Consider the following 23,270-nt stretch of genomic DNA (forward strand, 5'->3'; position numbering starts at 1 on the left):
TGAATTTGCTTACAATGACACACCAAACCGGAGCACAGGAATGAGCCCATTCCAGATTGTCTTTGGGATGCATCCAAGAGGAGTATATGAACTCAGAGATTTGGGAAAACAGGAAGCCAGAAGTGCAAGTGCTGAAGATTTTGCTGAACAAATGCAAAAGCTACAAGAAGAAGTCAAAGATAAATTACAGGAAAGCAGCAGAAGATATAAACAGAGAGCAGATCTGAAAAGGAGAGAAAAAGAATTTCAAGTAGGAGATTTAGTCATGGCATATTTGAGGAAGGAGAGATTTCCTACAAGGACTTATAATAAACTGAAACTGAAGAAAATAGGACCTTGTAAAATCAAAAGGAAATTTTTAGCTAATGCATATGAGATTGAGCTACCAGAAGGGATCGGAATATCCCCCATTTTTAATATTGCAGACTTGTATCCATTCAGAGAGGCAGAAACAGAGTTGCAGAAAGAAGTCACAGGTGATGAAATTCAAGCTGTGGATTGGGAGGAACAAGTACCAAAAGCATCTCAAAAAGAAGTTGAAGCTATTTTAGACCGAAGAGTATCTAAGAAAACCAGAGGGCAGACATATTTCCAATATCTAGTCAAGTGGAAGGAGCAGCCAGTGGAAGATTCCAGTGGGTTGACAACAGCTGAACTACAGAAATATGGAGTGAGCCCTGAAGGTTTGAAGGACAAATCTTTTCTTCCCCGGGAGTCTGATGCAGGAGCATCGACATTAGCCAACAATGTGGAGGATTGTCCACATGTTGTGGCTAATCACAGTTAAATTCATTTACTGTTACCGAGAAGGATGACTTCTCAAATTGTTAGTTATTGTAATAAATAAGCCATTGTTTTATTTAGATTGGGGATAAGATTTGTTAGCTTAGGTGTGCATGAAAGCTAAGAGATAGAAGATTGCTGTTAGATCTCTTAGAAATAGAATATTATTGTTAGATTTTGTTAGAGAAATTATGGAGTTAAAAAGGGGAAAATATAATCGTGTATGGGGGAGAGTGAGGCTGGGTGTGGAGCGAAAAGCTCAAAGTGTATTTTGGATTGTATCAAAACAGAGGTCATCACTACAGTGTAATCTGGCAAGGCCGAGACCCTGTATTTTATATATGAAATAATCCAGTGTTTGTGCAATGCTTTGTTTATGCGGCCGTGAAGGCTTTGTATGTTGATTGTTTTTTGTTCTCCATACAATGCGATCTGCTTGTATTGTTATTAATAAATTGTAAAGAATTCTTGTGCTCAAAGCAAATCCAAGTTAATTAGAGTCCGCGAACGGAAAGGCCCATTTACACAGCGAATTGACGCCGGAACCCCCTTAGCGGAGTACTGGGCGGACTTGAAAGATTATTCAGATTGATTGTGGACCAAGTCGGGTCCGGAATTACCATCGCATCGGCATATCGGCGATGACGGAGCGATATCATATCGGAACCTTTAAGCGATGAGTGCGGACCCGATATAATATATATCGGGTTGAATTGCTAGATCGGGTCCGGATCTATATCGGCAGACGCATATATGTGTATAGCGCGTCGAGCGATCGCCGATCGCGACGAAATATTATTGGGCGGAGGCGGATGCGATAGAACCATTAACTGTGGCAAAGTGGAGATCGGGTCCGCAACCTCATCGGGGTCATCGGGACCGCGGCATGTGTTTATGGTTGTAACAGCCGATATCGGACCTGGCGAAAATTGCAAAGGTATATATATAATTTGAAGTCCGGGCGTTTAAAAAAAAAAAGCGGGTTTTTGTATGTTTCCATATAGTTTTATATATATGTGGGCGCAGGTGTAGAAAGGGGTTTTATATATATATGATTCCCATGTATTTATGATGGGTCATTCCCGATTCATGTAATATGGTGCTTGCGAGCTTTAAAGCTCAGGTGGTGGCTTCCGATGGGTGATTAAGAGCGCCGATAAAAAGGTGGCTTTGATTCCTCATATGTCCATGGTCATAAAAGGCTTAAAGCCTTAAGCGCTTCCGATAAAGCCTGTAGGTTGTTACCACAGGTCAAGGACCGATTTTTATTAAGAAAAGGGGATTTTGGGTAATATCCAAGACTACCTTTTCATCAGTATGAAGTTGCTTACTTTCACCTGTCATGTGTCTCGATGCTCCACTATCAATGATCTATGCATTATCATCAGTAAAAAAACTTGTAAGTGTAGCCAAGAATCCTTAACTCTTGACCTTTTTGAACAAGTAGTAGATGGCCTTCTTGATCCAGCTTCCAACAGCGTTACAACCCATTCTTATGTAGTTCACCATAGAGGGAGAATCCATGCCAACAAATTGATCTTCGACTCTTCCTGACATTAACTCTGGTTCCATCTTAGAAAATCAAAGTAATTATATTAGGGTTTGATTCTCCTTTCTTGATAATTACTTGTGAGTGTGTTAGATTCTTTTACTTTTTTATTATCTTATCTTTCATCAAGCAATTACCATATTATGTGTGTATGAAGATCACAAAACAAGAGACACAATATATAGGCACCATGCCAGGGCAAAACCCCCCTCGAGGGGAAAACATAATCAAGATAATTCTTCCTTTTAATAGTATTCTTTGAGACTCTTCACCCTAGACCAAGACTAGACTTTCCCTCCATACCAAGTTAGCCTCCCAGCAACTTCGACTAGGCAACAACTTCCAGTAATAGGGAAATCTTAGGAGACTTTGATCTCCCAGTCCAGACCATGAAACAGAGAGAGAGAGAGGCACCAAAAGTTCAATTTTCTTCCTCTCTATAGACTTCCCCAAACTCTCACTTCTTTTGACTTGGCGACAACAAACTTCACACTTCTCCAACTCTTCTTGAGATATCGAACTTGCTTGAGAGTCGATACTCCAAATGACTTCGACCTCCTTGTATATATAGGTTTCTTATGGGTCGAATTAGGGTCCTTAGGGCGACTTGATCAATCTTAGGCCGACTTGATGTGGAGGGTATATAATTCATATTTGACTTGATACAAAACCTTTTTACATGATTGAAAAGCCCAAGAAGGGTCTCTTGAATGTATAATGACTCTATAAACTCAATATTAATCCTAGGAGCCCACAATGGGGACTTTGACTAATATAATGATGACCCAAGCATGAAACCCATGCTTTAATAAGTCATTGTTACAATAATAAAAATTCTTTTCTTTATTCTTTTGACAAGTACATTACATAACGACTCAAGTACATTAATGAAGATTGAACATAGTTACATTTTCTAACACACACAACTATGTATGTACTTGCCATCCCTCAGGGTGACAATTGTGCAAAGGGATGTAAAATTTGATGAGGAGAAAGCAATGAGGTGCTTTCTTGAGAGGGAGCTTCAGATCCCACTAGAAGAGTATCTTTTAGCTCCAAAGGAGGAACCTCAAGAAGTTGTGGAGCAGCCACAAATTGAAGAGCAGAGAGTGGAGACATCCACTCAAGCAGAACCATCCAAAGAAGGCAGAAAAAGAACCAGGGAAGCTGAAAGACTTGTGCAGGATGCGAGGGAGAATGTGGATGCTCTTTCAAATCAGTGAGACAGAGAAGGTCACCTGATCGGTACATTGGCGACATGGCTCTAATGACTGAGTTTGTAGATACTGAGCCATCCTCTTTCAAGGAAGCAGTAGAGCACCTGTATGGGTTGATGCAATGGTGGAGGAATATGAATCCATTGTAAAGAATAGTGTTTGGGAAGTGGTCCCAAGACCAGTAGATAAATCAGTTGTGGGTTCGAGATGGATCTTCAAGGTAAAACATGTAGCAAGCAAAATCATAGAAAAGTATAAGGCCATATTTGTGGCCAAGGGGTACTCTCAAGTTGAAGGGATTGACTATGAGGAGACCTTTGCTCTTGTAGCAAGGTACTCATCCATTAGATCAATTCTTGCTTTGGCTGCGCAGATGGGGTGGAAGATCCACCAGATGGATGTAAAAATAACATTTCTCAATGGAGTTATTGAGGAGGAGTTGTACATCGAGCAACCAGAAGGCTTTGAGACATTTGATCGAGAGTCTCATGTGTGTAGAGTCAAGCGAGCGTTGTACGGTCTCAAACAAGCACCTCGTGCTTGGTACACCAGGATCAATAGCTATCTCACCGGTTGCAAACCTCTATCATATCTTGGTAGAAGGTAAATTGCTGATTATTGTCTTATACGCTAATGATTTAATTTTAATTGGTGATGAGCAACTGATCAAATCTTGCAAGGAGGACCTTGCAAGGGAGTTTGAAATGAAGGACATGGGTCTCATGCACTACTTCCTCGGTTTGGAAGTATGGCAAGGCGACGAGAAACTGTTTGTCTCTCAAGGCAAATATGCAAATGAGATAATATAGAGGTTCTGCATGGAGAGTTGCAAACCCATGGAGACACATCTATTGACCAACCGGAGGAAGGAGGATGCCACTTCAGGTGAAGAAGTGGATGCTACCATTTATCGATAGCTAGTGGTTTCGTTGATATATCTTGTGAACACACGACCATATATGTGCTATGCAGTCAATCAACTGAGCCAAGTTATGGTTAGGCCAACCAAATTATTTTGGAAGACAACTAAGCATGCTTTACGGTAACTCAAAGGCACTACCCAGTTTGGACTATGGTATAGATGGACAGAGGGATTGAAGCTGTGTGGCTTCATAGATGTAGATTGGGCGGGGAGTCCATCACACTGAAAGAGTACATCAAGTGGACTTTTCATTGTTGGGTCCGCAACGGTTTCTTGGTACAACAGGAAGCAAAAATCTGTGGTGCTCAGCTCAGCAGAAGCAAAATACATGGCTGTAAGTCAAGCAACATGTGAGGCGATTTGGATGAGAAAGATACTTGTTGGATTATTTGGTTAGATGATGGATCCAACTGTGATAATCAGAGTTGCATCAAGCTCTATGAGAATCCTCTTTTTCATGATCGATCCAAGCATATAGATATTTAGTATCATCGTTTACGGGATTGTGTGTAGAGGCAGATAATGTTGTTGTAGTACATTCTTACAGAGGAACAAGATGCTAACATTTTGACAAAGGCCTTGTCAAAAGGGAAGTTCGAGTTCCATAGGTGTAGGATAGGGGTGGGTGATAATCCCTTTCTTGCTGAGAGGGAGTGTTGAGAAATGCAGCAAGAAATTCTCAATTTGATTTTGCCTAGATAAATTGAGAAAATTCGAATTTCCACACCAACACACAAATTGGATGTAGTTAACTTGTGTGACATGGCTTGTGTCACCTAGTTTACTCAGTAAATTCAAGTTGGAGGAGTTAGAGTTTAGTTAAGCATGTTTGATTGTTAATTTGTAGCAATCAAGGTTAGTTATCTCAAGTTGTTTTTAGTTAAACTAGATCCAAATGTTGTTGGAACTAGTGGAAGGTCAGTTGTGCAGTGGGACTTCAGTCAAACTCAGTGATCATCTAGTTAATTGATTAATCAACCCAAAATAGCTAGTGCATGCAGAGAATTCGAGTTACCCAGTTGAGGTGGAGATTCCAAGGTAGTGTAACATCAGTTGTAGACTATTCCAGAGTGTACAGGTGTTGCATGCAACCTGATGATCAACTTGAGGAATTGCGCAATCCATTTTGGAGAAATTCCTAAATAATAGGGGCCTAATTTCTCAAGGAATTACGTAAGGAAATAGGGGCTCAAGCAAAGGTAGAAATTGACTAAGTCTGGGTCAGAGCTTCTCAGTGAGCAAAGAGATAGGTTATGCACTTGCAGGTTGTGCTCAGTTGAGCAAAGCAATTGTAATACATCTCTATTCATCAGATTAATGCAAGCAGACATTGGGGTTTTTAGCAGTTTTCTTTCCCTAGGAAAAATACTTGTTGCATGTGTGTGATTTCTTATTGCATGTCTAAAATTTTTGTTCTAAATTGTGAATTAATGGCCGTAGAGCAGTAGAGTAGGTTTGTGTCTTATGATTTTGATTAAATCTTCATAAGCAGTTGCAAATCTACATCGTAATTTCTACAACAATAGAGTCGCCGCTGCTTCTGTCAGTCGCCACTGCCACACAGTGCCACCGCCAACACGTCACCAATTTGTTTGAAATACATGATGCCAGCATGCCACCTCCCCCTCCCTCGCGCGTCCACCAAACCATGTTCCGCTCATGTTCTCTGCTGACCACATTTCTTGCGCTGTTACCGCCATTAAAATAACATCCACCAGTTTCACATCCATTGTATAACCCAATGCATACAAACACCATACACTTGTGTTTGTAGTACGTACACCCAGTGGCAACCACACACATAGAGGTGTACGCGGTGGCACACCATCCTACAACAAATTCGTAGCACACAACGTCAGCAATTCATATTTTCGTATAACAATTGGTGTTGGTGTTGTGTAAGGAAAATTGTAGTCGGATTATTTAAATTCCATACCTTTACAATTCAAAAAATTGAATCACTGTGACATACCAATCCGTATGTCACATCCCTTCAAGGGACAAAAAGGACGACTAGTTATTAAAGGAAGAGTTTTATAAATATGAAAGATTATAGGTAAAGGATTTTTATAATGAGAAAATCTTATTTAATTGCATCTATCTTTATACAAAGTGGGAAAAAAATAAAAATAAAAATAGAAGTATATAAATATATTAAAGAAATTTTAAAAGGTGAAAGCAAGAACATGGAAGGAAAACAAAATCTTAATTCAAAGGAAAAAAAAATCTAAGTTTTGAAGTATCAAAACTCATATTAAAGAAGTGGGTCTTTTACACCTTGTACACACTCATTTCGAAGAATACATAAGCTTTATAATCAAGCATCATTCGACGTAATTTACTGACAAAGCAAAATGGAAATGATTAATGAAAGATCTTTAGAAACCTCACTTAACTCCGGTTTAGTGGTATTTAAAACAAAAGGGACTCTTGCAGGAAAACATGTTATTATTTTTATCTTTCCTGCTGAAAATAAAAATTATATAAACCGTAAACTCGCAAATCAATTGGTGATTCTTGAATCAAATATAATGGAAAAATTAGACGTCTGGAATAAAAAACAATATGACATAACTGATTTACAATTAAACATTTGGGAATCAGGATTATACATCTAGATCACAATATCCATTATAGGACAAGTAGTATATTTATATATAAATGTACAAAAAATATGAAAACGATGGAATTGTTACAAATGAGGGCCCGCTTATATACCTAGGCATGTGCCCCTTCACGAATGGTCATGTCCTTATTAAACATGCCTCTTCAGTATACTAATCACTGTTAACTATTTATTATCAATAATTTACATTCATAACAGACTTGATTTCAGTTTTTATGATGCCATTAATGTAACATGCTGGGCATTGAACTCCAAAAATCTGCATGTCAAAACAGCTACAAAAGAGGGTAATCAAATGCTCGTTCATGCTGATATACCTGTGAGTATAACTAATAACTCAACCACACACAAGCTTACTCTAAAAGCCAAGTCATCCCCAAAAACCAGCAATGATACAGGGCTGGAATTATGTGGTTAGCCTTCTCTATTATCCACAAGGGAACTAGGCCACTCAACTCCTAAAGCAAGGCACCTTCATCTCCTAGAATAGACCTGTCACATGGAAAATGTTTCAGCATTCTGGTCAAGGAAAACCCTTCCAGTGAACAATGAATGTGCATATACCCATTTTGCTTGCAAGTGAAGGAACCTTTTGCATGTATTTTGCTAACAACTCAAGCATTATAAAAATAGTCTCATTTGCATGTGCTTCCTTAGATAACAAGCCATTTTCAAAACTAAAAATGGACTAGATCTTATACCACCACCCAACTGAAACCTGCGTGCATGGCACTTTCCAACTATAGAAAACTTCTAAAAATAGCATGTTTCTAAAAAGAGAAATTCCCAATAATAGAAAGTCACTCAGTGAAGATATCACCATGTAGAATACTTAATGCCATGCACGTAAATTCATTACATGCATCAAATCCCTCCTTAAAGTAGCAACTGAACTGTTTGATGTGTCCCCAATGTTGGTGTGTGAAAATGTCTGAAAATGGAACTATGCCCGACCTAAACTTTGGTTCCAAAATACCTCCCCCTAAGTGTTCTAAAACCTTGACACCATTATTCACCAAAGCAACAAATCTTAATGTTAACAGCCACCAAGGACAATGAAGCCAAACCCGATGCAGCCATGGCGTTAAAGGGAGGAGACTAGACCATAAAAACTAAGAATCTAGCTGGCACAAAGGGGAAATAGGGGCCAGAAAGTTGGGCCCAAAAATGCTGCATCAAAGAAGAAGAAAACCCAAGACAATTACCATATAAAAGGAGGAGGATAAATATGGAAATGAAGTGGAAATGGAGGCTATCTGTAATCTCAAATCTTCAAAATGCATGCACAATTGGAGGGTGGGTTTGATGGAGATCCCCAAGTCTCTGGGTGCTAGCAGCAAGGAGAGATATCTTGTAGAGGCAGGGTTGACCATCTGAGCAGCGGCCTTTTGTCTACAAGAAGGGTTTATTATGCTAACAGAGCAGTTGCCATACTTTTTGTACATTTTTATGATTTTACTATCAGAGGCAATCGTAATTCATTAATCAAAGCCTCTTTTCCATGGTTTAATCTTAGCCTCTGTGTCAAGTTTCACTATATTTTATATACATGGACATATGTTTGTTGAGGATTCAGTTCTATTGTATATTAAAGCTCATTGAAAGTATCTGGGGGATCTTTTGAATATATAGCTGTCTTGTATTGTAAGACTGTTCCCTTGAAGTGAATTGGAGAGTGTTCTCTCTCGAGTAGGGTTCATAATAAAAGTTTTTCCATTGATCCTGCTGAGTTTATGTTGGTATCTCTTCTTGCATGGTTAATGGTGTGCTATCACTCGAATTTTGTCCCTTTGCATCAGAGCCAACTATAGTGGGGTGTGCCTTTAAAATTCTGCAGATTTATTAATGAAACCCTTCAAAAGAAACAAAGGTTTAATGATATTTTCAGTTATTTCTTGTATGATTGGCTGGTACCTTCCATTGAGCAATGTAGAGAACTTTAACAGGGCAAAGGCATGCTATGAATCTTGTTACTCATATACTTTTAGATCTAAAATACAAGACTAAATGAGGGAAATCGATGAAAGGAACTTCATAAACAATTGTGGAGAGCTGCAAAGGACAAGTAGTATGATCAGCTAACAATTTTATTAGGTAAAGTTGCTTGAGTACAAGACAGTCTAAATAACTCAACTTTTAATTAATCTTAATGACAAGAAACCTCAAGGGATCAGCAAGATTGCCACTTTGATTCCTCTTTGTCCTAGTTTTTGGGAGATGAAATCTCCTATAAAATAAGATAATTATGTTAATGTCTGATGAATGATCACAAAGGAAGTTCAATGGGACTGAAAAGTACAACCAGTATGAATACAATGTGGGAGTGCAAGCACAACTCCTAGAAACGTTGAAAATAATATAAAAAAAGAAACCTATGTAAGTATAACATCATAACAAATGTATATAACTGTGACAAAGGTATGGTCATACAAGTCATTGAGTGAATTTGGACAACTCAAGATCCTATCAAGAGCGAGACAGAGAGAGATCAGATGATGAGGCTGATGATGTCAAGATCTCTTGAGTCTGATGGCCAAGGGCGAGCAAGGCGAACAGGGCATTGGCTTGCTGTCATCATCCTCTGGAACCATTCAGAGGTCTGACTGTATGATCCTAGGGGGAATGTACGAGCGAGGGATACTCCTAGCATTTGAGGTGGAAAGAAGGAAACAACGAATGGACCTCTATCTGCTCCTCTGGGTCTAGGAAGTAGTCTGATGGGTTGGATGTGTTTTACTCTGAATCTGTCTAGAGTTGATCTCTTTAATACTATGAAAACATGTGGCCTGACATACAGACTGGTACCATTAAACTGGTCTTAATAATATTGGCTGGCCTCTCAGAGGGGGAGGCTGAGGAGAAATCCAGGGTCTCACCATTGGTGCACTTTGGAACTCTAGTTGCCGTTTGTTGCTCTGATATGACAGATCATGGAAGTATGTGGTGAGCGTTTTCGTCATCCCAGGGTGGGGAATGGCATGCAAGAGTTGAGATTTATGGCAAGCAATCTCTTTGATGAAGAGGGCTAAGCATCTCTGGTCCTAGTACTGGAGGAAAGTAGAAAAGGAGACCTATGAATCCCTATAGAGGCAGTTATGTCCAGCAAATGAAGCAGCGGTGGAGTTACTACAATCATTCTCCAAGTGGGAGATTGTTGCGTGTGGAGCATGATTGTTCAGAGGTCTTTTGTTTTAGCCAGATGTATACCCCAGGAAGTTTGTACACCCCTCCACGCGGGGGGGGGGGGGGGTGCGGGTTTCAGGGGCAGCGCCCCCGAAGCTAAAGCAGATGTAAAATTTCTTTGTAAAAGTATAGTAATTTCTAGTCAATCTGGGCCGTTCATTAGGCGGATGATCTGACGGTAGAACTTATGTTTAGTTTAGGGTTTTTTGCCTTAGAAGGCAACCCCTCTCTTTGTATGAGGGCATTGTATTTGAGGCTGTGATATAGATGTGTATTCTCTGAGCGAGAAACAAAGAGGTGAGACTGTGAGAGAAAACAGAGGATATTACAACGGATTTGCTGTAGGTTGTGCCTCTTCATTTTGCTGGATAATAGAAAGGAAGGATTGGCTGTTCGGGGTGGGCGTAGCCCAAACTGGGTGAACCACGTATATCTGTGTCTCTCTTGTTTTATGCGTTTTCTGTGTTTATATTTCTGTAATATTTTATGTGTTCCATTGCTCCGTAATATATAATTTTCTAACATCTGGTATCAGAGCCGAAGGTCTATTTAGCTGATAAACTCGCAGGAAAGAAGGGTTCCTCGTTCGAGTGGGAGCAATGGCGGAAGATGGTAAGTTTAGGGTCAAGAAATTTAATGGCCAAAACTTCTCGCTATGGAAGATGCAGATGAAAGATTATTTGTATCAGAAAGATCTATACCTACCATTGAGCGGAAAAACAAAGAAGCCGACGGCTATGACAGATGAAGAATGGAACCTTCTCGATAGAAAGGCACTCGGAACAATACGGTTGTGCCTCGCTGCGTCAGTCGCCTTCAACATTTTGAAGGAAACAACGACAGAGGGTTTGATTCAGGCGTTGTCAAAACTATATGAAAAACCCTCGGCCTCAAACAAGGTATTTCTTATGAAACGGTTATTTAATATGAAGATGTCGGAAGGTGGATCTGTTGTAGATCATTTAAATGACTTTAATACAGTTACAAGTCAGTTAAGTTCTGTAGGGGTAAACTTTGAAGATGAAGTTAGAGCTCTGTTATTTTTGTGCTCATTGCCAAAAAGTTGGAATGGTTTAGTAATGGCCATTAGTAACTCTGTCTCTGGATCTAGTACTTTAAAGTTTGATGATATTGTCGGTGCTATCCTTAGCGAGGAAATACGACGAAAAAGCTCCGGTGAGACATCGGGTAATGCTTTGAGTGCAGAGTCTAGGGGAAGAAAAATGGAAAGAGGAAAGAGCTCAGGATATCGCAGTAAATCAAGGAAACGCAGATCCAAGTCCAGATCGGGGATAGTGTGCTGGAAATGCGGAAAGAAAGGACACCTAAATAAAGACTGTAGATTTCGGAAGGGAAAAGAACGAGATGCACAACAAGAAAACAATCATGAAGCAAATGTGACAGGTGAGGTGTTATAAGATTCTTTGATTCTTTCTTTCGAAAATATTACTGATTCCTGGGTGGTAGAGTCAGGGGCCTCATTCCATGCCACACCTGATAAGAAATACTTTCATGACTATGTTCAAGGAGATTTTGGACAAGTTCGTTTGGGTGATGATAAACCCTGTAAAATTGTTGGAATGGGTAAGGTTCTTGTAAAACAACAGAATGGAAACCAATGGCTACTAAAGGAGGTAAGGCATGTTCCAGATCTAAAGAAAAATCTGATTTAAACAGGGTAGTTAGGCGGTGAAGGTTGTGTGACAACTTTCACAGATAAAGCTTGGAAGGTCACCAAAGGAGCCCTGGTAATAGCAAAAGGCGAAAAGGTTGGTACATTGTATTTATGCAATGGTATTTCTAACTCTGTTAATGCTTTAACTTCCAAAGGAGCAGATGCAGCATTATGGCATCATAGGCTCGGACACATGAGTGAAAAGGGGATGAAGATTCTTCATTCAAGGAATTTGTTGCCGGGTTTGAAGAATGTTGATTTGGACTTCTGTGAAAATTGCATTTATGGAAAACAGAAGAGAGTCATATTTCTCAGAGTTGGGAAAGAAAAGAAGAGCGAAAAATTAGAGCTTGTGCATACAGATGTATGGGGACCTGCTCAGGTATCATCTCTCTGCGGCTCTCGTTATTATGTTACCTTTATTGATGATGCAACTAGAAAAACTTGGATTTATTGTATTAAGAATAAATTTGATGTATTTGATACTTTCAAGAAATGGAAAGTTTTGGTTGAGATTGAGACAGGAAAGAAATTGAAGTGCCTTAGATCAGACAATGGAGGTGAATATTGCAGCAAAGAGTTTGATAGGTACTGTTCAGAGCATGGAATTCGTAGAGAGAAGACAGTTCCAAGAACACCACAAGAAAATGGTGTGTCAGAAAGGATGAACAGAACAATCATGGAGCGTGCAAGGTGCATGAGATTGCATGCAGGATTGCCTTTACAGTTTTGGGCAGATGCTGTAGATACTGCTGTTTATCTAATAAATAGAGGACCTTCAAGTTCCTTGGATGGTGGTGTTCCAGAGGAAGCATGGACAGGTAAAAAGGTAAACTACTCCTTTTTAAAGCCTTTTGGTTGTGAGGCCTTTGTCCATATTGATAAAGAAAATAGAACAAAGCTTGAGGCAAAGTCAAAGAAATGTACCTTTATTGGATATGGTGTTAATGATTTTGGTTATCGCTTATATGATTACGAAAATCACAAAATCATTAGGAGCAAAGATGTAATATTCAATGAAAAGGTCTTGTATAAGAATCAGTTGCAGGAAAAGAAGCAAGAAAAAGAAAACAAGGAATATGCAGTTCTTGACGAAATCACTGAAAAAGTAAAGGTGCCTGAAAATAATAATAATCAACAACCACAACAACAACAACCACCACAACAGCAACAGGCACCCCAAACACCTGAAAGTGGTGTTAGAAGATCTACCAGGATAAGTAGACCCCCTGAACGATACTCTCCTTCATTATATTATTTATTGTTGACTGATTCTGGTGAACCCGAATGTTATGAAGAAGCAATGTAGGTTGAAAGCAGGAAGAAGTGGGAGGCAACCATGGAAGAAAAGATGGACTCCTTAATGCATAACCAGACTTGGGACTTAGTTAGGTTGGTTGCAGGAAAAACTACATTGAAGAATAAATGGGTTTACAGGCTGAAGGAAGAATATGGAGGAAAACTGAGGTACAAAGCTAGACTTGTGGTGAAGGGGTTTGCACAGAAGAAAGGTATTGATTTTGATGAAATATTTCTCCTGTTGTTAAAATGACTTCAATCAGAACTATTTTAAGTTTAGTAGCAGCTGAAGATTTGCATCTTGAGCAGTTAGATGTAAAGACGGCCTTTCTCCATGGGGATTTGGAGGAAGAGATATAAATGCAGCAACCACAAGCATATGAGGTGAAAGGGAAGGAGAAACTAGTGTGCAGGTTGAAGAAGAGCTTGTATGGCTTAAAACAGGCTCCAAGGCAGTGGTATCTAAAATTTGACAAGTTTATGTCTGAACAAGGTTATACTAGATGTCACTTTGATCATTATGTTTATCTGAAAAGCAAAATGATGGCAGCTATATTATGTCGTTATTATATGTAGATGGCATGCTTGTTGCAGGGTCTAACATGTAGGAAATAAATGTGCTCAAAAGAAAATTGGCAAATTCATTTGCAATGAAGGATTTGGGAGCTGCAAAATAAATCCTTGGTATAAGAATCACTAGAGACAGGAAAAATCGCAAATTAACATTGTCTCAGAATGAGTACATACAAAAGGTGTTGAGAAGATTTAATATGCACAATGCAAAACCAGTTAGTACACCTTTTGCTAGCCATTTCAAACTTAGTAAGGAAATGTGCCCAAAGACCCAAGAAGACATGGATTATATGTCTAAAGTTCCATATGCATCAACAGTTGGAAGCTTAATGTATGCAATGGTCTGCACAAGGCCTGATATTGCACATGCAGTGGGAGTTGTAAGCAGGTACATGAACAATCCAGGAAAGGAACATTGGATGGCAGTGAAATCGATTCTCAGATATTTGAAAGGTACCACAAATCAAACATTATGCTTTGGTGGTTCAAATATTTCTCTACAGGGATATGTTGATGCAGATATGGCAGGTGACAGAGATAACAGGAGGAGCACTACAGGATATGTATTTACTGTTGGTGGAACAACTGTTAGTTGGGTTTCAAAAATCCAAAGTGTTGTTGCGCTTTCAACAACAGAAGCAGAGTATGTTGCTGCTATAGAGGCTAGTAAAGAAATGATTTGGTTACAAAGGTTTATGGGTGAATTGGGTAAGGAGCATGATATGGGCACGTTATACAGTGATAGCCAAAGTGCCATTCATCTTGCAAAGAACTCAACATTTCATTCCAGGACTAAACACATACAACTCAAGTACCATTTCATACGATCAGTGTTGGAAGATGGAGAGTTGAAGCTGGAAAAGATACACACTAGCTAGAATCCTGCAGACATGCTAACAAAAGTTGTAACCAGGGAGAAACTGAGAACATGCTCAGTTTCAATTGGTCTTCAAGGATGACGATGAAGATGAGAAACAACCAGGTCCAAAGAGGAGTCATTGTCCAACAAATGAAGCAGCGGTGGAGTTGCTACAATCATTCTCCAAGTGGGAGATTGTTGTGTGTGGAGCATGATTGTTTAGAGGTCTTTTGTTTTAGCCAGATGTATACCCCAGGAAGTTTGTACACCCCTCCATGCGGGGGGGTGCGGGTTTCAGGGGCAGCGCCCCCGAAGCTAAAGCAGATATAAACTTGCCTTGTAAAAGTATAGTAATTTCTAGTCAATCTGGGCCGTTCATTAGGCGGATGATCTGACGGTAGAACTTATGTTTAGTTTAGGGTTTTTTGCCCTAGAAGGCAACCCTTCTCTTTGTATGAGGGCATTGTATTTGAAGCTGTGATATAGATGTGTATTATCTGTTGACACCTAATCCTCTGCGATTGGGTGAATTTGGAATGTGAACAGTCATCAGAAGATGAACTGAGCAGTCACATTCTTTGTATATAACAATAGCTACCTAATGAAATAAATCGTATCAGTTTTCTGCCAAACTGGAGTTACTCCTGGCCTGACATGGTATCAGAGCCAGCTCCCTGTTTACCCTTTATGTCTTTGTAACTCCTGATCTGCTCCATTTCTCTCTCTAATTCTATCTGCCTACCTACGTTCTGTCTGCCACACCTGCGCTGCCCTGACATATTCTATTTATGATTTCTTGCGCCCTGTTCATTTGAATACGCTCAGAATCCAAAACCGTTCCATATTCCTGCGCCACTGGGCTCTGTCCATTAACGCATCTGTCATCTCCATTAACGCATCTGTCATCTGTATTAATGCATCTGTCCATTAACGCATCTGTCATCTGTATTAACGCATCTGTCGTAATATCCTCTGGTTTTCTCATCCGGATAGGCTTCTGTTTGTTCACAAGACTTCATAACTGTTCCTAATAACTTTTGATATTTTGTTTTGTTGGAGAGTTTCGCGAGAAATATTCAGAGGAAGGTCTTCAGAGTCCACGACACCCTTTACAAAGCTAAGCTCCTGGATATGAAATGGGATTTGGCACGCATTCGTTCGGCGTAGATCTGTTCTGCCGTGGAGCTACTTGTTAGCATGCACATGCCTCACTTGAGGATCTTCACTTGGCATTCCTTGATTCACGGTGGTCTCTACCTGGTATCGAAGCGTGGTGGTCTCTGTCCCATATATCGATTGGTATATTTTTTTACAGCGCATTTAAATCATATAACTGTCGGTCTCTACCTGGTATCGAAGCGTGGTGGTCTCTGTCCCATATATCGATTGGTATATTTTTTGAACAGTGTATTTAAATCATATAACTGTCGGTCTCTACCTGGTATTTGAACAACGCATTTTATAACTGTTCATATATGTAAATGCGTGTGAAAAGTTGTTTTTTCATTGTGATTTTTTCTGCCAAGGGCGACATGCTTCTGCCATTGCAAAAGCAAATTTTCGAATAATGGATGTGTTGATCGATTGGTTTCTGGTATCGATTGGTTTCAGTCTTTTCCGAATGAAATACTCTTCAAACTCTTTGAACATAGATTTTATCATTTAATGGCAGCAATTAGTCAAGAAAACAGAGCTCCCGCCTGTCATCCTTTCTTGTGAAATCTGGAGAGAATGTCTGCACTTTAACGCTGCCATATTTTTATTACTGGTCTAGAGAATCAAAGGGATTTATGGTGATTGTAATACCGTTGCTGCTCCAACTTTGTAGAGCTCGCGGTTAATACCGTTGCTGCTCCAACTTTGTAGAGCTCGCGGTGAATGATTGATTATTTTTAAACAACCAAAGTTATTTCCCACAGAAATCTTTTGAGTACAATTTCTTTGTATATCAGCAAAAGTTTTTTTTTATCAGCAGAAGTATTTTTTACAGAATGCATTCAATCATCTCTATGGTAGGAATAGTTTTCACTGGCAAGGAGAACTATCCTGAATGGTCCCGGATGATAAAACACACCCTCATCTTCAATGAGATGTGGAAAGGAGTGTGTGTTGGAGAAGCAGACAATGACCCAGTGCAGCCTACATCAGACAAAGAGCTCGTCATTTAGGAAAACAAGAACAGCAAAGCCTATGCATTAATCGCAGCATCTGTAAATGAAGAGGTGAGTCGCCATATTTCATCATATTCAACTGCCTTTGAAGCTTTACAAAAGCTGAAAGAACTCTATGACTCACATTCCGCACTTGAAGTTGTTCAGCTCATGATTAAACTCTTCACTCTTGAACTGAAAAATAATGATCCTCTTGCTCTTGCATCTGAAGTAAAGTCTATAATGAATGATATCAAATCCACTAAGGTTGAGATGGATATCCCTCTTATTGCTTTTCTCAAGGCACTCTATCCTACCTACTCCAATTATCTTGAGTCTTTACAAGCAAATGGAAATCTTAAAGATATAACCTTTGATTCTCTTGTGAAAAAGTTTGCTCAAAGAGAGAAAGACTTTGGAAAGAAGACAACCCCTAAATTTTCTGAAGAGACTGTGTGCCTTGCTCATAAAGAAAAGCATCCTGCTCAAGATTCTACAAGAGGAAGAGGTGGACGAAGAGGAAGAGGAAGATACTTCAGAGGCAGGGGCGGCAGACATTCTCAAGGAGAAAAGGCAGACTTACACTGCATTCGCTGCAAAAGAAATGGATCACATGATGCTTCTACATGCAAGCTACCATGGGACAAAATTGAGCAGAAAAGAAACCAACAGAAAGGTAAAACTGATGATACAGACAAAGGTAAAGCACCTGAATCTGCTCACTATATTGAGGCACAATGTAACATTGGAGTAAATGAAGATTTGTTTAATGCTTCACTTGCTTCTTCGAAAAAGGATTGGTTGCTTGATTCAGGAGCAACCTGTCATATGACTCATAGAAAAGATTTTTTTGAAGATTTCACTGATAATGTTGATGGAGCAGTGTACTTTGCAGATCAGTCAAAAATCAAGCCATCAGCGCTTGGCACAATCAGGCTTAAACTGCCTGGTCTTCCAGACTTTCTTCTGGATCATGTTCTATATCTCCCACAACTCAAGAGAAACTTGCTGTCCTTGGTCCACATCCGCCAGCAAGGTCACTCCATTCATATGTTTGATGGCAAACTTGAGGTAAGAAAAGCTTCTGACCACTCACTTGTCATGAGGGGAATAGAAGAAGAAAGGCTTCTCAAACTGTAAGGAACCTCTGCTCATGCACAACATTTCTCATATATTTCTCATCATGAAGAAGGTACACTTCCATCAAGTTTATTATGGCATGCTAGATTTGGACATTTAAACTATGACAGTCTCCGCTTATTGAAGAAAAATGGTGTTGCTGGTTTGCCTACAATTCCTAAGAAACATAAGCACTGTGATGCTTGCATTCTAGGAAAGCATAGCAAACAGTCTTTTCATGATTCACATTCAAGAGCACATAGGAAGCTTGAACTCATTCATTCAGATTTATGTGGTCCAATGCCTGTTCCTTCTGCAAATGGAAATAAATATATCATGACATTTATTGATGATTACACCAGAATGTGTTGGGTTTATTTATTGAAGAACAAATCTGATGCTTTTCAAACATTCAAGAATTTTCATAAATGGACTGAAAATGATGCACAATCTCATATTGGCTCTATTCACACTGATAATGGAAAAGAATATACATCAAATGAATTTGAAAACTATCTTCGCCAACATGGGATCAAACATCAAACAACTGTGCCTTATAATCCCCAACAGAATGGTGTAGCTGAAAGAATGAATAGAACAATCTTGAATATGGTACGATCCATGCTTTTCTTCAAAAATGTAAAGATAATGTTTTGGGCTGATGCTGTTCTATGTGCTACATATATAAAGAATAGATGTCCATCTAATGCTATAAGAAACAAGACTCCTTATGAATTGTGGTATGGACATGTTCCTTCGGTAAAACATCTCAGGATCTTTGGTTCCACCTGTTATGCTTTGATACCAAAGGTACATAGAAACAAACTTGGTGTTAGAAGTCGTAAGTGTATCTTCCTGGGGTATTCAAACACCTCCAAAGCATACCGCCTCTATGATGAAGTAAATAAAAAGTTTGTTGTATCTAGAGATGTAATTTTTCTTGAATCATCCAAATCTGACAATGTTGTTGAGCGGCAACTTGATCGCTTGGATAGATTCACAAAAACGAAATCATTTCAAGAATTTGATAATCAGATTCCACATCTTGAAGGGGGATTCCTATACTAGATCAACATGTGGAATCTTCTTCTGAAGAACACTCTCTCCCGAATGAAACTCCAACAACGGATGATGCTTTAAGTGATGTAATTGATAGAATTGGGAGACTCAATCTTGATTCAGTCCCAACTCAATCAACAGAGCAGCCTGGACCATCTCAGAAAGGTCCCCCAAAGTGGCTGACAAAGACACTTGAAAGTGTTCATCCTGATGAAATTGGAAAAACAGGAACCAGAAATTCAAACTGACAAAATGGAGGTGATGTAGATGACTCTAATTCACCTGTTGATATGGATGTTACTTATGATTGTGAATTGAACTTGTCTACAGATTTTGAACCAACTTCCTTCAAAGAAGCTGCTTCTCATGATGAATGGAAAGAAGCGATGTAAAAGGAGTATGATGCCCTCATAAAGAATGGCACTTGGAAGCTGGTTGATCCTCCATTTGGAACCAAACCAATTGGCTGCAAGTGGGTCTACAAGAACAAGTACAAAGCTGATGGCTCACTTGACAAGCACAAAGCTAGGCTTGTGGCAAAAGGTTTTGCACAGAAGGAAGGGGTCGATTATGAGGAAATTTTTGCCCCCACAGCAAAATGGGCCACCATCCGGACACTCTTTGCACTAGCAGCTTAGAACGGTTGGAAAGTCCATCAAATGGATGTAAAAGCTGCCTTCTTGAATGGAGATCTAAAAGAGAATGTTTTTATGTCCCAGCCTGAAGGATTTGCTGTGAAAGGACATGAACAAAAAGTATGCAAACTTGTGAAGTCCTTGTATGGCCTCAAACAAGCACCACAAGCCTGGTATGAAAAACTAACTGAGCATCTTCTGAAACTCAACTTCAATCATTTTGATCTTGATGATGCAACTTTATTTGTCAAGAAAGTTGGCAAAACAGTTGTATATCTTGTGGTATATCTAGGTGATCTTTTAATGACAGGGAACAATGAAAGCTACATTGCATCCATAAAGAAGGAATTGGGGAAAAGTTTTGAAATGACTAATTTGGGCTATGCTCATTACTATCTTGGCATTGAAGTAACCCAACATCCAAAATCCATATTTCTTTCTCAAAAGAAATACATTGGAGATTTGTTAAACAGATTTGGCATGACAGAGTGCAATCCTCTTTCTACTCCAATGGAACAAAACTTAAAGCTTACATCTATTGAAGGAAAGGAATTTGAGGATGCAACAAAGTATAGACAGCTTGTAGGAAGTCTCATCTACCTCACTACTACCAGACAAGACATTTCATTTGCTGTTGGAATCCTCTCCAGGTTTATGCAAAAGCCTTGTGAGGGACATTGGTCTGCTGCAAAAAGAGTTCTAAGGTACTTGAAGGGAACTCAAGACCTTGGAATCAAGTATACACAGGTGGACGACTTCAGCTTGACTGGATACTCTGATTCAGACTTCGATGGAGACAAATAAACTGGGGTATCTACTTCAGGATATGCTATGAGTCTTGGATTAGGAGCTGTCTCTTGGAGATCACGCAAACAATCAGTTCCAGCAGATTCCACAACAGAAGTAGAATACGTGGCAGCAGCTGAAGCAACGAAAGAAATTGTGTGGCTCAGAAAAATTCTTGAAGATTTGCAGGTAAAACAAGTACAATCAACTCCACTCATGATTGACAACACCTCTGCAATAAAGTTGGCCAAGAACCCAAAGTTCCATGATCGTACAAAGCACATCAATACTAAATATCATCTGATCCGACATCATGTTGAGGCCAAAACAATCCATCTCCGTCATTGTTCCACAAATGAGCAAATTGCAGACATCTTCACCAAAGCGCTTGGAAGAGAAAAGCTTGAAAGATTCAGAACGATGCTTGGACTCACCAACATCCCTTCAGATTAAGGGGGGGAATGTTGACACCTAATCCTCTGCGATTGGGTGAATTTGGAATGTGAACAGTCATCAGAAGATGAACTGAGCAGTCACATTCTTTGTATATAACAATAGCTACCTAATGAAATAAATCGTATCAGTTTTCTGCCAAACTGGAGTTACTCCTGGCCTAACATTATCTGAGCGAGAAACATAGAGGTGAGACTGTGAGAGAAAACAGAGGATATTACAGTGGATTTGTTGTAGGTTGTGTCTCTTCATTTTGCTGGATAATAGAAAGGAAGGACTGGCTGTTCGGGGTGGACGTAGCCCAAACTGGGTGAACCACATATATCTGTGTCTCTCTTGTTTTATGCGTTTTCTGTGTTTATATTTCTGTAATATTTTATGTGTTCCATTGCTCCGTAATATATAATTTTCTAACAAGTTATAACATACCTCTGATCTCATAGAAGAATGAGGCAAATTTCCCTTTGAAAACTCCATATTGCAGTGTTGTATATAAAAAAAAAAAAAACATGAGGGAAAATAAAGAAGATGGAAAACAGAGAACACAGGAGGAGGGAAAATCAATCACAAAACCAATGGGCTGTAATGGTATAAAAAGGATAAAAAAGGATCACTTTCCAGCGTTGTACAGAAAGTTCCAAAATGAGGAGGAAATGAAAGAAGATGGAAAACGGAGCACACAGGATGAGAGAAAATCAACCCCAAAACCTGTGGGCTTTATTGGTACCATAAGGATTAAAAAATGATTTTCCAATCATTGAGCTTTTCCTTATACTCCAACGATAGTGCTACTGCTTTGTCATTGAACCTTGGAATAAAAGCACACTAAGGTTGACCAAATCTGTTCTACATGGTAAATTTAACTTCCAGGGGACTTCAGATAGCGAGCCAGCGCCAAGGTCGCTGAAGCAAAAACACTTAAGAGTGTTTGTGCTCTTAATATAAAATACACAAATGTATTTATAAATAATAATTTAATATTATATAAAAATGTACAAGGATGTTGAATGTTACAATGAGGCCCTGCTTATATAGGCAGGTGTCCTTTCATGATTGGGCATGTATTTTAGACATGCCTTTTCACTTGCCTAATGACTATTTAAATAATCATTATTTTGATTATTTATTATTTATATTCATTTTATTTTATATAATTTTATATTAGTAACATTGCGCTTTCCTTCAAAAGCTTTGTCCGCAAAGCTATATTGCTGAAAATTTTCTTCATTTTGCGTTTGTCATCTCAACATATGTACTCAACATCACTGGTACCTCAGCGTGTATAATTAGCTGGTAACATTGTCTTGAACCCAGGGTTATCTATTTTTTTATTTATTATTTATTATTTATTTATATTATTATTATTATTATTTTTTAATTAAATTATATAATTAATTATATTGTAATCCTATGTACTATATAGTTAATATTGTAGTTGAATGGTTCGATTTGGTGACTGAGGGGTCACACCGTTTGAACGGTAGTTGACTGTTGACGTGCGTAACAAATAGCGGTGTAACATAGACCGAATTATCCTTAGGCTCTTCTCTTTCAATGTCTCCTCCGTCCATCAATCCTTTCACATGCCCTTCACTTACACCTCTACTTGGCTTCCTTGTTGTCTACAATCTTACATAGTTTTGTGGACTGTCACCAAAAGCCATGCTGACAGCGTGATCCACAATATCTGAGATTCCTTTACTCACAATATTCATAATCGGTTTGGCCCATAGTGATATTCCCCACCTTTTTACCTGCTTGTATTTGTATGGACAATCAAGTGCTCCCGCTCTAAGGGACAACACCAAGATATCATTCACCCCTTCAACAGATGGAAGTTCAACTTTGTTATTAAACACATGAGTAATAGTGGCCGCTGTGGGATTGTTCATCACTAACCCACCGTCTATTCCCACAATTGTCGTTTTCCCGTCTACGGACTTAATTGGAATAGGCTTCTGAAATCATGGAGAACACATGGTCGCATGATAGACTTCCCACATATTGAAATTGTAATTCTGCGTGTGCTTTGCACTTGCCTCCGCGAACAGGAAGGGCGCAACGCTGCATAAATTGTAGCAGGGTATCAAAATCGGCTCCATTTTGTCTTTCAATGTTAATGGTCGCCCATCACTACTTCTGAACAACACCCGCAAAATCCTTGCAAGGCTCTTGGTGGAGCATTTTGATGCAACTGCTGCCTTGATCCTGAGGATTAACCTACCCAACAACCCACATGATGATGACCGCAAGTGCAACATGTGTTTTCCCTTTTCTATAATGAAGTCCATTGTCTCTTGGGGCGTGTAAAGAGATTTTCTGTTTTCACCCTTTACCAATAATGCAACAACCATAATTCCACCAATATTAGTCCCCGCTACA

At 39.2% G+C, this 23,270-nt stretch overlaps 1 protein-coding gene and 1 pseudogene across 1 annotated transcript in view; one reads left to right on the top strand and one right to left on the bottom strand.

Annotated features, from left to right (window-relative positions):
* The window catches only part of LOC149223813 (putative ADP-ribosylation factor GTPase-activating protein AGD15), a 114,555-nt gene that overhangs the window by 80,666 nt on the left and 10,619 nt on the right, over positions 1 to 23,270 (top strand). The gene's annotated exons all lie outside the window — the stretch shown is intronic.
* Positions 22,511 to 23,242, bottom strand: LOC149223814 (patatin-like protein 6 pseudogene; annotated as a pseudogene).

This window comes from Pinus tabuliformis, chromosome Q (genome assembly GCF_031772625.1).
Source record: "Pinus tabuliformis cultivar Carrire ecotype Pingquan chromosome Q, CPIR1, whole genome shotgun sequence".
Taxonomy (NCBI): domain Eukaryota; kingdom Viridiplantae; phylum Streptophyta; class Pinopsida; order Pinales; family Pinaceae; genus Pinus; species Pinus tabuliformis.